Source organism: Taudactylus pleione, unplaced genomic scaffold (genome assembly GCF_031769625.1).
Source record: "Taudactylus pleione unplaced genomic scaffold, aTauple2 ptg001314l, whole genome shotgun sequence".
Taxonomy (NCBI): Eukaryota; Metazoa; Chordata; class Amphibia; order Anura; family Myobatrachidae; genus Taudactylus; species Taudactylus pleione.
In genome coordinates, this window is record NW_028285714.1 from 1,520,655 (window position 1) to 1,533,043 (window position 12,389).

The 12,389-nt window shown below is 38.9% G+C and overlaps 1 long non-coding RNA gene across 1 annotated transcript; it reads left to right on the top strand.

Annotated features, from left to right (window-relative positions):
- The first annotated feature begins 223 nt into the window (after positions 1 to 223).
- On the top strand, positions 224 to 3,086 carry LOC148443198 (uncharacterized). The gene is made up of 3 exons (XR_015875707.1): positions 224 to 302; positions 637 to 711; positions 2,887 to 3,086. It is a non-coding gene; the product is annotated as an uncharacterized LOC148443198 (long non-coding RNA).
- Positions 3,087 to 12,389: the final 9,303 nt, after the last annotated feature.

Genomic DNA, 12,389 nt, shown 5'->3' on the forward strand with positions numbered 1-12,389 from the left:
GTATATGTAAATAATAGAAAATTATGCACATTATTACATTCTTCAGACAGATTACACCTCACATAAGTGGTATGCAAATTATAGAAATTAAATAGCACTTTGGTAACAAATTAGGGATCCTATTGGCTTACTATTGTTTGTGAAATGTTGCACAACTATTAGGGCATGGAAATACTTTTTGTATATAAACAGCGTCTTTATACTGCACTGGATCATCTATCTATTATAATAACCTGATTTCACCAGACAAACTCCTCCAACACAGACAACCATGTCAGCCAAAGGTGTACAATGCAAAGACCGTAAGTATCTTCTTATAATAAAAGTTACCAATTCATGGAAGATATAAAGGGCTGGGAAACATTGATAAGAGTACTAGAAAATTAGGCATTGTTTGGTATTTCTGTAATCAAAGTGAAATTGTTATTTATCTGCCTTTATGCAAAGTGATATATCATATTTATTTATCCTATTGGCCACAAACAATGCTATGTTAAAATACCGATTTGATAATTGTATTATAAATATATATGCAACTTATCATTATTTTAACAAGCATAACACATTTTTTTAATGTGATAAATAGAACACTGTAGATAAATTCCTGTTTGATATAATCATATTTACCTCTTTTAGCATGTGCTCCAGTGCAAGTATGCCAGGATCAGACTACCAAATGCGTAGACCCGTGCCCCCCACCTGTATCCCAAGGTATGGAAATATGCTATAATGAATACCTAACACTAAGAGCTTGTGTGTAGAAGATTGTTTAAAATGTTCCCCCAAATTCAAGTCTATTCCTAAATCTATTTCATCAAACACAGTCATCACTGTACATTGCAGTGAAATATGTTTTATCTGTAAAAAAACAGAACGCGAAGATGAAGCATGGAAAATGATATAGGAAATCAGGCAATATTAGATGATATATTTATGTCCCCGGTATTTCTGTATAACACTGCCATTACTATGAAATATGCACATTTCCAGATGACAGAGTGACTGCCTGTAAAGATTAAATTGTTTGAATGACTCTGTATAATTACTATACCGAATGTGCCATAAGTATATACGAGAATGTCTAATCAGTCTTTCTACTTCCTCTCTTTTGCATACGCTGCATGTAACAAAGGTGAAAATCTATCTTCTATGCACTATTGGCTCAATATATTTTAGTATTTCTATTTAGGGTGGTGTCAAGATGCATTATTACATCAAGAATAAATAACACTGTCCTACGGTACTTCATAAGTGACATATTATCACATGAGCAAATGAGATTGTTAAAGCTGAATTTATCCCGCTTCACAGAAAACAGTGTTTGCCATTGGCTACGGAATATCACTACTCTTTAGACTTTATAAGACGCAGCTTTTAAGATTATCCGTGAGATAGCCTTTACTATAGAAAATTAAGTCAACTATTATTCATCCTTTTAAAGAATTATAAGAAAGTATAAAATATGAATATAAAAAAATACCATGCTATATGCAGCATATTAAAGAGACTCATTTGTTGCTGAACCTCACTGATTGAATAATGTCACTTTAAATGTCTGCCTTTTAGCCTGGAAAATGGTTCTACTACAGAACCAAGATGAGCGGACAGCGTTTTATAATGTCACTGTGGTATGCTACATACAGTATATAATCCTTGGATTAATTGTAAATACAGCAATACATTTTTACCCAACGTAACATAAAGACTATTTAATTCAAAACAAACATTCATCCTAAAGAATTTAAAGCTCAGACAATTACAGTAGGTAGCTCTCTGGCTATTTATAAGATGAAAGTATACAGACACAAGGACTATAAGGGGTAAATTTACTAAGATGGCAGTTCTATTAAGAAGTGATGTTGCCCATAGCAACCAATCAGATTCCAGATATTATATTCTAGAAGGTGCTAGATAAATGAGAAGTAGAATCTGATTGGTTGCTATGGTCAAATTCACTTCTTAAATAGAACTCCCATCTTAGTAAATTTACCCCTAAGAATCATGGATTGCTCTCATACAATATCTGTTAGTAGGAATATAAAATTATTTTTAATGACACGCTAATGACAGTACAATAATACATTGTATTCCACAGCAAGCAAGCATTTATCATTTTACTATCTAGTGTAATGAGATTAACTAAAGATCACACCTGATGGCTTCATGTAAGATGGGCTACAGCACTTGATCTACTGTTTATGCATAAAATATGCTATACTGAAAAGTTCATTTGGCAAGTGATCTTCTGTTGTACATTAAAGGCAAATCAAACATATATAAAATAAGGGAAAAATTTACCTTTTTTGGCAAGCCAGTTACATAAGCACAGCCATAGCAGCAGATACAGCTGGTGTTGTACACAGAGGCATATGAGGGTATACACAGGCCCGTAACAGGGAGCGGCACAACAGGCAGGGATAGAGAGGACTCCCAGCAACCCAGCTGTGTGCCGAGCTGTGGAGGGTGCAGAGAGGCTGCTGCCACTGAGCAGTAGCAATCAGTCGTCTTTCTCCCTGCATGATGTGCACATCTGCCCCTAGCCACCCCTTGTGCAGCATGTGGTGCCGTGTAGAGAGCGGGAACACACCTTCTCGGTTTGGCCATGCCTCCTGTACCTGAGCCCGTCACCGCTCTCGATGGCCCTGGGTATTAGGTATTGTCTTGCTGTTGCTAAATCACCTCTGGTTAATAAGAAAGCTAACTAACCTTGCTCACTGCATGTTACCTATGTGTTGTTAATCAGTATTTCAAAACATTTAGTCATTGACTAAACATAAAAAATAGCTTAGAACTGTCCCTGGAATTGAGGGAAAACTGAGACTTGCACTAATGCTGCACATTTCAATGACTAAACAATATATTTTATGTTTATTGTTTCTTTTCTAGATCCATGTGTTACAGTTGTTGACCCTTGCCAGCAACAAGGACATGGAATGGGTGGTCAGGGACATGGAGGACACGGAGTACATGGAGGTGGAGTCAAGAAGTGAAGATCATGGAATACTTCCCCACCATTGTACCTAAAACATGTGTAAATGGAGAAAAAATAACATGCTGTTACTCTTATGGATAAGGACAGCTTAATATATCCTGTAAAAATGTTCTATTTCACTTATTAAATCCATGTTCCTGATTAATAATTTATTTGCATGTTTGTGTTGCTATTAATCACATTTTAAAGTTTTACAAGAGCTAGGTCAGTGAATGGAAGCTGGGGGTGACAGTGTATGTATATATTTAGGCCCAAATTTATTAACAAGTGATATTCTTGTTATCACTCGCTACTAATATTAAATGGTGCTCCAACCAATCAGCTCCTAACTATCATGTGTTTGAAAAATGACAGAAGCTGATTGGTTGGAGCACCATTCAAGATTAGTAACAAGTGATAACAAGAATATTACTAGTTGATAAATCTGGGCCATACTGTATTCTACTAAACTAGTATTTTCAAGAAAGGTCATCACAGAAGAAGAGAGTCTAGAAGATAATGGGAATAGTATTGCAAGTTGATAAGAAGATCAGCAATCTGAAACATTCCTGAAGTTGTAGAAAAGTCTCATAGAGGCTCCACATTATTCTTTGCACTCCTCTAAATTGTAGTATATGTATAATTAACTGAAACAATATAAACAATTCCTTGTATGAATAGTATCCACGCATTGAATTTAGATGGCAAGCAGTGGGTTTGAAATCATAGTGGGAATGATAGTAGTGGGGGAAGAGGGTATAGAAAAAGTGGCCTAAGGGAAACAACATTTAAATTTAGACATGATTTGAAATATTGCTTCCATTTCTTTATAGAATAGCCAGTATATGTAGATCATTTACATAAAATAATGTAATTCCTCCAAAATGCACTTTATACATTTATCCTCATATCCTCATACATTTATCATCTGCCACTTTCAGCATCATTAGTAATCAAAGATAAAAAAGATCTCACAATGATGCCCAATTAACAGCTTACGCCATCCACAGAGTGGTAAAGATATATGCGCCACAGCTGTTTATTTCTTTGAATAATACCCACAGCGCCCTCTATGTTGCCATCAAAGTTAACATCTGCACCTCATCCATTCAGCTTTTCCTGCCCCCGTCTCCCACCTGCTCCAGGGCTGAATTGTTTTGTGAAAAATTATTACTTATAAATAATAAGGAATAATGCATGTAATAATGTGTAAAATGAAGATGTAGTAAATCATGTTGGGACTCTGAGCCTGATTCGGAGTCTGACGCAGTTGAGTCCGTGCGTCTTTTGCCGGTCTCACATTTGCGACTTTGTTACAGTGCAGGACATAATATGTGGCAGTACCATGCCATCCGACTCTTTATATCTCCTGTCTGGGAGAAGCCTGGAGAGGAGATGCAGCTGGTCACTTTGGGGGGCGGGGCCAGCTCCTATGTCATTTGGACCCTCCCCCATCAAGGTAAACTGCTGCAAATTATGGGGCTGCAAGGAGGGGGTGGGGCTAGATGATGAGTTTTTGCATCTTTTGACTCCGCCTCCTCCATATGATGCCGCAATTACCGGCAATTATCTCCCCATCCTGCCCACTTCACTAGGAAGTGGGTGGGATGTGGGAGATCTGGACACTCTTCCAGGGCTGCACTCAGGTGGTGAGAATTGCCAATTGATGCCTTTCTCTGAGATGAATTTGGGTGACGCACAGTGTTTTGGATAGTGTTTTGAAGCAAACTGTTGCCAGATGGACAGTAGTCTCTTGCATAAGGCACCACAGTTTCAGTAATTATCCTGTCTTGAAAGAAGGTTTAATCCATAATCTCTACAGAGATACAGATATAACAAATTGTCCTTAAATAAGAAGTGGCAATAATGTACTGTAGTACCTGTACATCATGGTTAGTGAGTTGCACATTTAGTGTAAGCATGCTGTATGTTTATGCATGTTGTAAAACATAGTTACTAGACAGCACCTTCAAAAATTAACAATGGTCCTACACTCAAATGCGAGATGGCTCCCAATACGGGAACACAGACTTAGTGAGGCATGGCCACGTTTTTACGGAAAGACATCCTAGAAAACCTCTCAAGTGCAACTAAAAACTCATCAGTGAAAATTACATTATCAACTGGCTCTCTCTTCGTAATTCACAATCCACTGACGTGACTGTTCCACTATCTTTCCTTATTCACATCCATTTTCAAGTGACATCCTGTTAACAAAAAAAAATACAATATATATTATTTCTATCCATTACTGAGGATACAGTGCTGTACATTTGTAGGTGATGTATTTTACATATCATGTAGGACCAAAACTCCATCCAGTTATCTACATCCTTTTAATGTTAGAACATGACATAAAAAAATCATATAGTGAATGAAGAATATGTCTGATTTGATCAGAATTAGGCTCATCATCCTCACGGCTTAATTCATCCACAAGCAACATAAAACTCCTACAATATGAAAGTACAAATTTAAAGTACATTAAGAAGAAATTCTAATTTAGTACTACTATACAATATATAGTTACAAAATGGCATTTTGGTGTAGAACAGTACTGTATATGCACATGGCCTACAGTATTACCAATATTGAAGCAAATATAAAATACTTACATGTGAAATTGGATTGAGTTTTAATTCTGACCAGCATCCACTGCAATGCATGATAGTGCACAATGTGTAAACTGACTTCAATAACATTCTCTTTCAGCCATTCTATATCTTTTTTTTTTGGTTGTCTTATTTTCTTTATTCATGTTATCAAAAAGATGGTCATAGATTGGCTTATTTTGCACATTTCTGTAATTCAATTGTCAGCACATTGTGTCAGGGAGAAAACAAGATGATTTCCAACCTCAATGACAAACGGCAACAATAATGAAAGAAAAATAATATAAAATAAATAAAACCCCAAATAACATCAACCTGAAAAAAAAAAAAAAACATTACCACCACAAAAAAACAGGACTTGTAGTGACAAAATCACATATTATTGAAAAACAAACACAAACTCCACTGCAAAACATAATAAAAATGACTTTTTCCTTTTTATCCACTTTGAGAAGGATGAAACGCATTAGCCCTGCAGTGGAAAGTTCATTTATGCTGTGGAAGCTGTACAATGTCTTTGTGGAGGTGGCCTGTGTGGATTATAAATACTTGTATGATCTACTGTATAAACTTAGTAATTGCAAGCTTAAACAGGTGTCTGCCAGCAGGGCCGTAACTAGGGTAGTGCGACCAGTGCCATGGCACAGGGCACTGCAGGCCGGGGGGCGCTGTTCCGGCCTATCAATTTTCCTGTGTATTATCTCTGGCACATGTAGTACCCCTAAAATGTTTGCTAATATATATATATGTTAGATACAGTTAAAAGAGATAAGTCATTTCTATACACCATATGGTAATTTATAGATTATATGCAGATAAGATGATTTCTATATTAACACTGTATAAGATGCCAGTTGCCTCTATATATGTGTATGTTGCCTCACTGGCCAATCCATATAGGTATACCACTTATATAGTTAAAATGTTAATTAATGTATGGACACAATCGTTTATGGGGTTCATATAATACCCCCTCACAGAAAGGGAAATGGACTAGCCTGCCACTGGACTGTGCTGGCAGGTGGGCATGTGGCCAGGAACAAGTTAAACGGTCACTGTAAGAGGGGGAAACTTCCCCATATAGAAAGCACTGGTGGGCAGTGGTTGGAGCAGTGCGTGCAGCCGGCAGGAAGCGGGCCGGCATGCAACGTCTGCCCGATATAAGGAGGACACGTGGGGGCTCCTGGGAGAGCTGCCTGAGGAGAGAGGGTGAGAGGACTTACCTGTGCACCGGGAGAGAAGCCGCTGCCGTCAGGGCTGCCATCAGAATTGGTGGGGCCCGGGACTGACAAAATAAGCAGGGGCCCCCTCCCCAGTTTATTAGATTCAGTCTCTGCCCATCATTTTTTAGATCCAGTGTCTGAACAGCATTTTTTTGCCCATTTCCACCACCCTTATTAAATCCAATCTCTACACAGAATTTTTTTTCCCACTCCCCCCACCCTTATTAGATCCAGTGTCTGCCCAGAATTTTTTTTCCCCACTTCCTCCCCCCCTTATTAGATCCAGTGTCTGCCCGATGTGCACACCTTTCTTGTCACTTACCTTATTTCCTTGAAGTCTTCGTCACTTACCTTATTTCCTTGAAGTCTTCGGTTTCTTCTCTGGCTCTTCCCCAGCACTGCAGATGCTGGTCCAGCTTCTCCGTGGCTCCTCACACCTCAGGCTCTCTCTCCAGAGGCGCGGTGCGATGTAATGACGTCACGTGCGCCGACTTCACTGCAGCACATTTTATTGACATCCCAGGGCAGACGGATGATGGTTGGTGGAGGAGTAGCCCAAGCGGACCCGCTGCCTCTTCCATATGGGGACCAGCGGCGCCGGCTGGGCCCCTTTTCTTCTGATCTCCGGTTAGTTTGGGCTGCAAGCTGTGCAGTGCCTTGTAGAAGCCATTTTGGAATAAGAATCCATTTTGTATGCCATGTATGCATGGAGGGTGGGTGCACAGGATAGGATGGAGTTAATTCATTGTACAGACCCTATTATAAGTGCACAGAAAAGCATATGTACATATATGGTAAGGTATGCGATTCCAATGTTTAAGCAGCACTATAGTCTTACTGCAGATAATGAATACCAGATGTGTTGCGTGGTACCTTATAAAGGAGACTGTCTGTTGAATAAACGCAGAGATATGGAGATGCTTGTGGTACATGAAGTTGTGTCCCGTGTCTTCTTCTCTACACACATGAACATATGTAGCCTTTAGCAAACAAGACTCTGAGGGTGACCAATAAAGAACTAATTCGCTGGCCATAGCTAGTGAGGAGAATTGACAACATGGAGATTTCCACTGAGATGCCCAGCAGTGTTGACTACCACTGGACAGAGCAAGTGAGATTGTGCTCAGGGGACAGAGTTGCCAGGACACTTTCCCGGGTGAGTAAATACAAATGTGCTGGTCTCCTGGTAGCTGTGTCTCCATTGCAGTTGAAGTTCTGTCCTGCTGGAATCAATCCTTGGGTAATTATTGGTCACCCTAAAGGTGTTGTTATTTAAACAGTTATAATCTGTTATATGTTCAGTGAATGATAGGTGAATGTTTAAAGTCTTGTTTGTCTGTTTGTTATGTACCAAACCTGTCCTAATTGTGTTTTTAGAGTAACTTTGATTTAGCCACTGATTTAACTTTAGAAGAGAGCCCTACACAGTGATTTGTTTATGAAATAGAAGAGTGCCATGAAATTCCATTAGATTTAGAAAGGTACATCAGAGAAGGATTGGATACATTTACAGAAATGTGTTTTCATTTATTAGTGTATGAAGGAACAGAAAGGGAGAGAGACCCTGTCAGACAGTGTGTTCAGAAATAGGAGGAACGTTACATCCAGTCAATAGTGTTAATAACTGAAGCAGGAAAAGTCAGTGCATGGATGTGCCTATAGATAAACATTTGATGATATTATTCTTGTGCATGAGAATAGTAACCTCTAATAAGAGGGGGGACCATTAGGTCTGATTTTAGTCATAAGGGACTTTGACTAAGCTAGACAAGGGAGTGTTCTAGCAAAGCTTTATGGGAATCATAAAGCAGGATATTTGATGAATGTTTAAAAAGGCTGACACCCCAGATACTGACTGGTTTAAACCTCACAAAATGAGATATGAGAAGCAGAAGCAGAGGTTAATAAATATAACCTAGATGACACACTGAAAGGTCTGATTGAGAAATGTAATAAACGTGAATAAGAATATAGAACTGACCCCCAGATGCCCACTTACTTAATTATCACTGGAGAGGAATGTTGCATTTTATATAACTAGTGTTTTGTTTGTTTTGTTTTTCTTTTCTTCTTGAAATGTATATTTCATTGGTATTGTGAAGGCATGCTGTGATAGAGGTGCTTTACTGATGACAATGGAATGCAGGAAGTCACAGAAAATGGCTGCCGTGCTGTAACTGAATGTCTGCTTGTGAATGAAATGGGCCCATGTGTATGTGATAAAAGAGAGTCGAGTGAACTTGAGAAAGTAGAGTTGGTTGGAACAATTGTGTTGATCAGATGTGACGTGTGTGAATGATTGTGCGTAGTGAAGGTGTACTAGGGAATTGTGGAGAAGTTGTGCAGGAATTGAAAGGGTTAATGTGAGTGAATTGCCATTTTTTCATGGGGACGCCCATAAATAAAAAATGTGCATTGCAAGATTGGAAAAAGGATTGATGTTGAATGCATTAATAACAAAATGCTTTATTTGTTATTTTCTAGGAAAATGGATATTGTTTCTGTAACTTGTGAGATCAAGAGAATGCAGAGCCAGATTGTAATTCTAAAAGAAACAATAATTATTTTTGATTGCTGCAGAAGGGATTAATAATAGTAAAAGTGATGTAAAATTTCCCTAACAAAATGTTTTATCAGTTCATGATTTCTTTAAACTGTTGAATGATGCATGATTACAAATTAAGGCCCTCATTCAGAGCCGTACGCTCTGAGCAGAGCGCACGCTCTGAATGAGGGCCGGCCTCCATGAAAATGGAGCGTCCTCCTGGACGCTCGTATAGCTGTGGGTCACCACCCACAGGCTATACGAGCGTGCATTTTGATGGCCGCGATGGTCGAGACCATCGCGACCATCGAAATTGCGAGCCGGAGCCTGCGGTTGAGGTTTTCAACCGCAAGCTCCGGAGTGATTTTGGCTCTATCAGAGCCAAAATCACTCCCACTGACATCACTAGTGATGTCAGTGGGCCGGCTTTTGACGGGAGGCGTTCCCGTGGGAACGCCCCCGTCAGGGAGGCACGCCCCCGGCACGCCTACCAAAGGGGACATGCTGTCAATCAACATTGACAGCACGCCCCCTTTGATCGGACACAACGAGCGAAGGACTTTCCTTCGCTCGTCGCGTCTGGCGCATGCGCACGACGGAGCTCCCTCCGTCGTGCGCATGCTCAGTCCAGAACATCGACCCACTTGCGAGCGGACAGCCGCTCGCGAGTGGGTCTGAATCAGGCCCTAAGATGTTAATTGTTTTAGACAAACAAGCAGAACATAATTTTACAAATCTAACAATATAGGTAGAATAGGGGCCGTTGTTTAGATATGACTGGACTTAATTAATCAGAAGCAGCCATAGGAATGCATATTGCCAATACAGTTGTGCAGGTCAAGTAAGCTTTAAATGTAAAGAAAAAAAAATCCAATAATCTACTCCAGATGTTCCAAGTTCTGGAGTGTAAGGGAATGTGGTAATATACCCGTTATAGAAGAGAAATTATCCTCAGTTGTATAATATCATGAGAAACTGTTAAAAAATACATAGATTAAGGGATTGATGGATTGATAGGTACTTTCACCCTTGGAAATGTCAGGATGTTGAAACTTTATTTTGTTTACAGGCATGTAACTAGAATTACACTGACACTACTTAAAACATGCCGGACGTTTTTTTTGTATGCTTCTAACTGATTTGGTTAAGATACTCAGATCAATATTAAAGTTTAGGAGTAAGTAAGATAAACAGAAACAATTTTTTTGTTTCAAAGCTCCAACCCAACCTAACCAAGAGGGTGTGTCTGGACCCCAAGGGTGGGGGGGGGGAGGAAGGAAAAAAGTTGTACAAAAAGTGCCTGTACTAAAGATATTTAAACAATTGAGAGGATTTTTAGGTCTTATTGTATATTGTATTGTACTTAAAAGGTGATAGGCAGCAGGAATTTAAAAGTACTGTAACTTAGTTCTTGTGTTAGCTCTGCTATATTACAGCAGTTAGGTAAGATTGAATCCAGATGTCACTTTGTTTCTCATGTATTCAAGAGGAGGGAGGATATGTACTGTGGGGGATGATGCTGGCATATGAGAGAAGATCCAGCAGCAGAGCATATGCAAATTGAAAAGGGTCTGAGCCTGCACATCCCTAATGGAAATATTATATGTAGTTCAGCTAGCAACCACAGGGGACTAGCGAGACACAGGAAGATGAAAATTATGATTACTTTTTTAATTTTTCATCTTTCTTTAATGATAATGATTGTTTTGAATTAATTAAATCTTTTTCGATAAGTTATGTTATTGTATATTATAGATAGATTATACATAGTTTGTATTCGATTGTTGTTTGCTGCTTTTCAAATGCCGACAAATTTAGTTTTAAGTAAGGTCAAAAGCACATATCAGAGAACATACCCCAGAAGAGGAACTGCTCCAGCAAACCAAGTTGGCCAAACAGGCTACAGTAATATACCTACCTGATATTGGCGACCAGAAACAGCAGAAACATTGAACCTGATTTTGTTAAAAGTTGCAGTTACAGGTTCCTCAGAAGTATAACTTGGAAATGGCTATGTGCATGACTTCGGGTGATGGATGGATGGTTGAGCACCACCTCTGTCTGCCACGTGTACTATTCTCAGTCTGAGCCCAAATACTTCATGGAAGCACTCATGAGTTTAGAGATGCTATGGTAAAAATAGCCAAGAAGCACTGGATAGCCCCAGACTTCAGTTAGGCTGCATAAGCCTACCCCTAATCATTGCACAGCCCAGGAAAAGTGATCACGGTACTAGAAGAAGAATGAAAGGAGTACCTCACAAATGTTATTCCTTCCAGAAACAAAAGATTGATTTTATATAGTTGGTTATGTTCTGTGCTCAGACCTGTTGTCAAAATGACTATGGTCTTGCAGGGTAGCAAACACAATAGAAACAATAGGAACAATCGGAAAAAGGAAAATAAATGACAGAAGTAATTCGTACATGTGAAGTACTTGAGGTAATAGAGAGTGACAAAGGTACACATTTTATTAAAAACATTTTTAGAATGTATCTTGGAGAATCTGAGAATAAATACGACCCAAAGCAATGAGAGTGTAAAGACTGAATTATATAGTCAAATTGAACTATGAAAAGTTTGTTAGAATGTTTATTTTTAATATGACTGATAGTCAAGAACTTTCCCAGTGTGAAACGTAGGATGATAGCTTATGGAATACTATTTGGTAAAACTGCTAGAACAAGATGTGATTTCCTACAAGTGTATGAGCATAGTAACTTGATTCAATATGTGATGCATATATAATAGAAACTAACAAAAGTCCACCACCAGGTGTTCTCTTATGTTCTAGATCCCAATTCAATTGCAGCACCTAGAAACTGCAACCAGGTGATTGGGTTGTGATAAAGAAGCATCTAAGGAAAAGTCCTAGGACCCAGATACAAGGTCCTTATCAAGTTCTCCTAACTACTTCGATGGCAGTAAAGGCGGCAGTAAAGAAAATTTGGATTCGCCTCACACTGCAAGATCATTACATAAGGGGAGTTGGAGTAATTTGAAGTTATGAATTGATATATGTTGCTAAGCCTTAAGCCA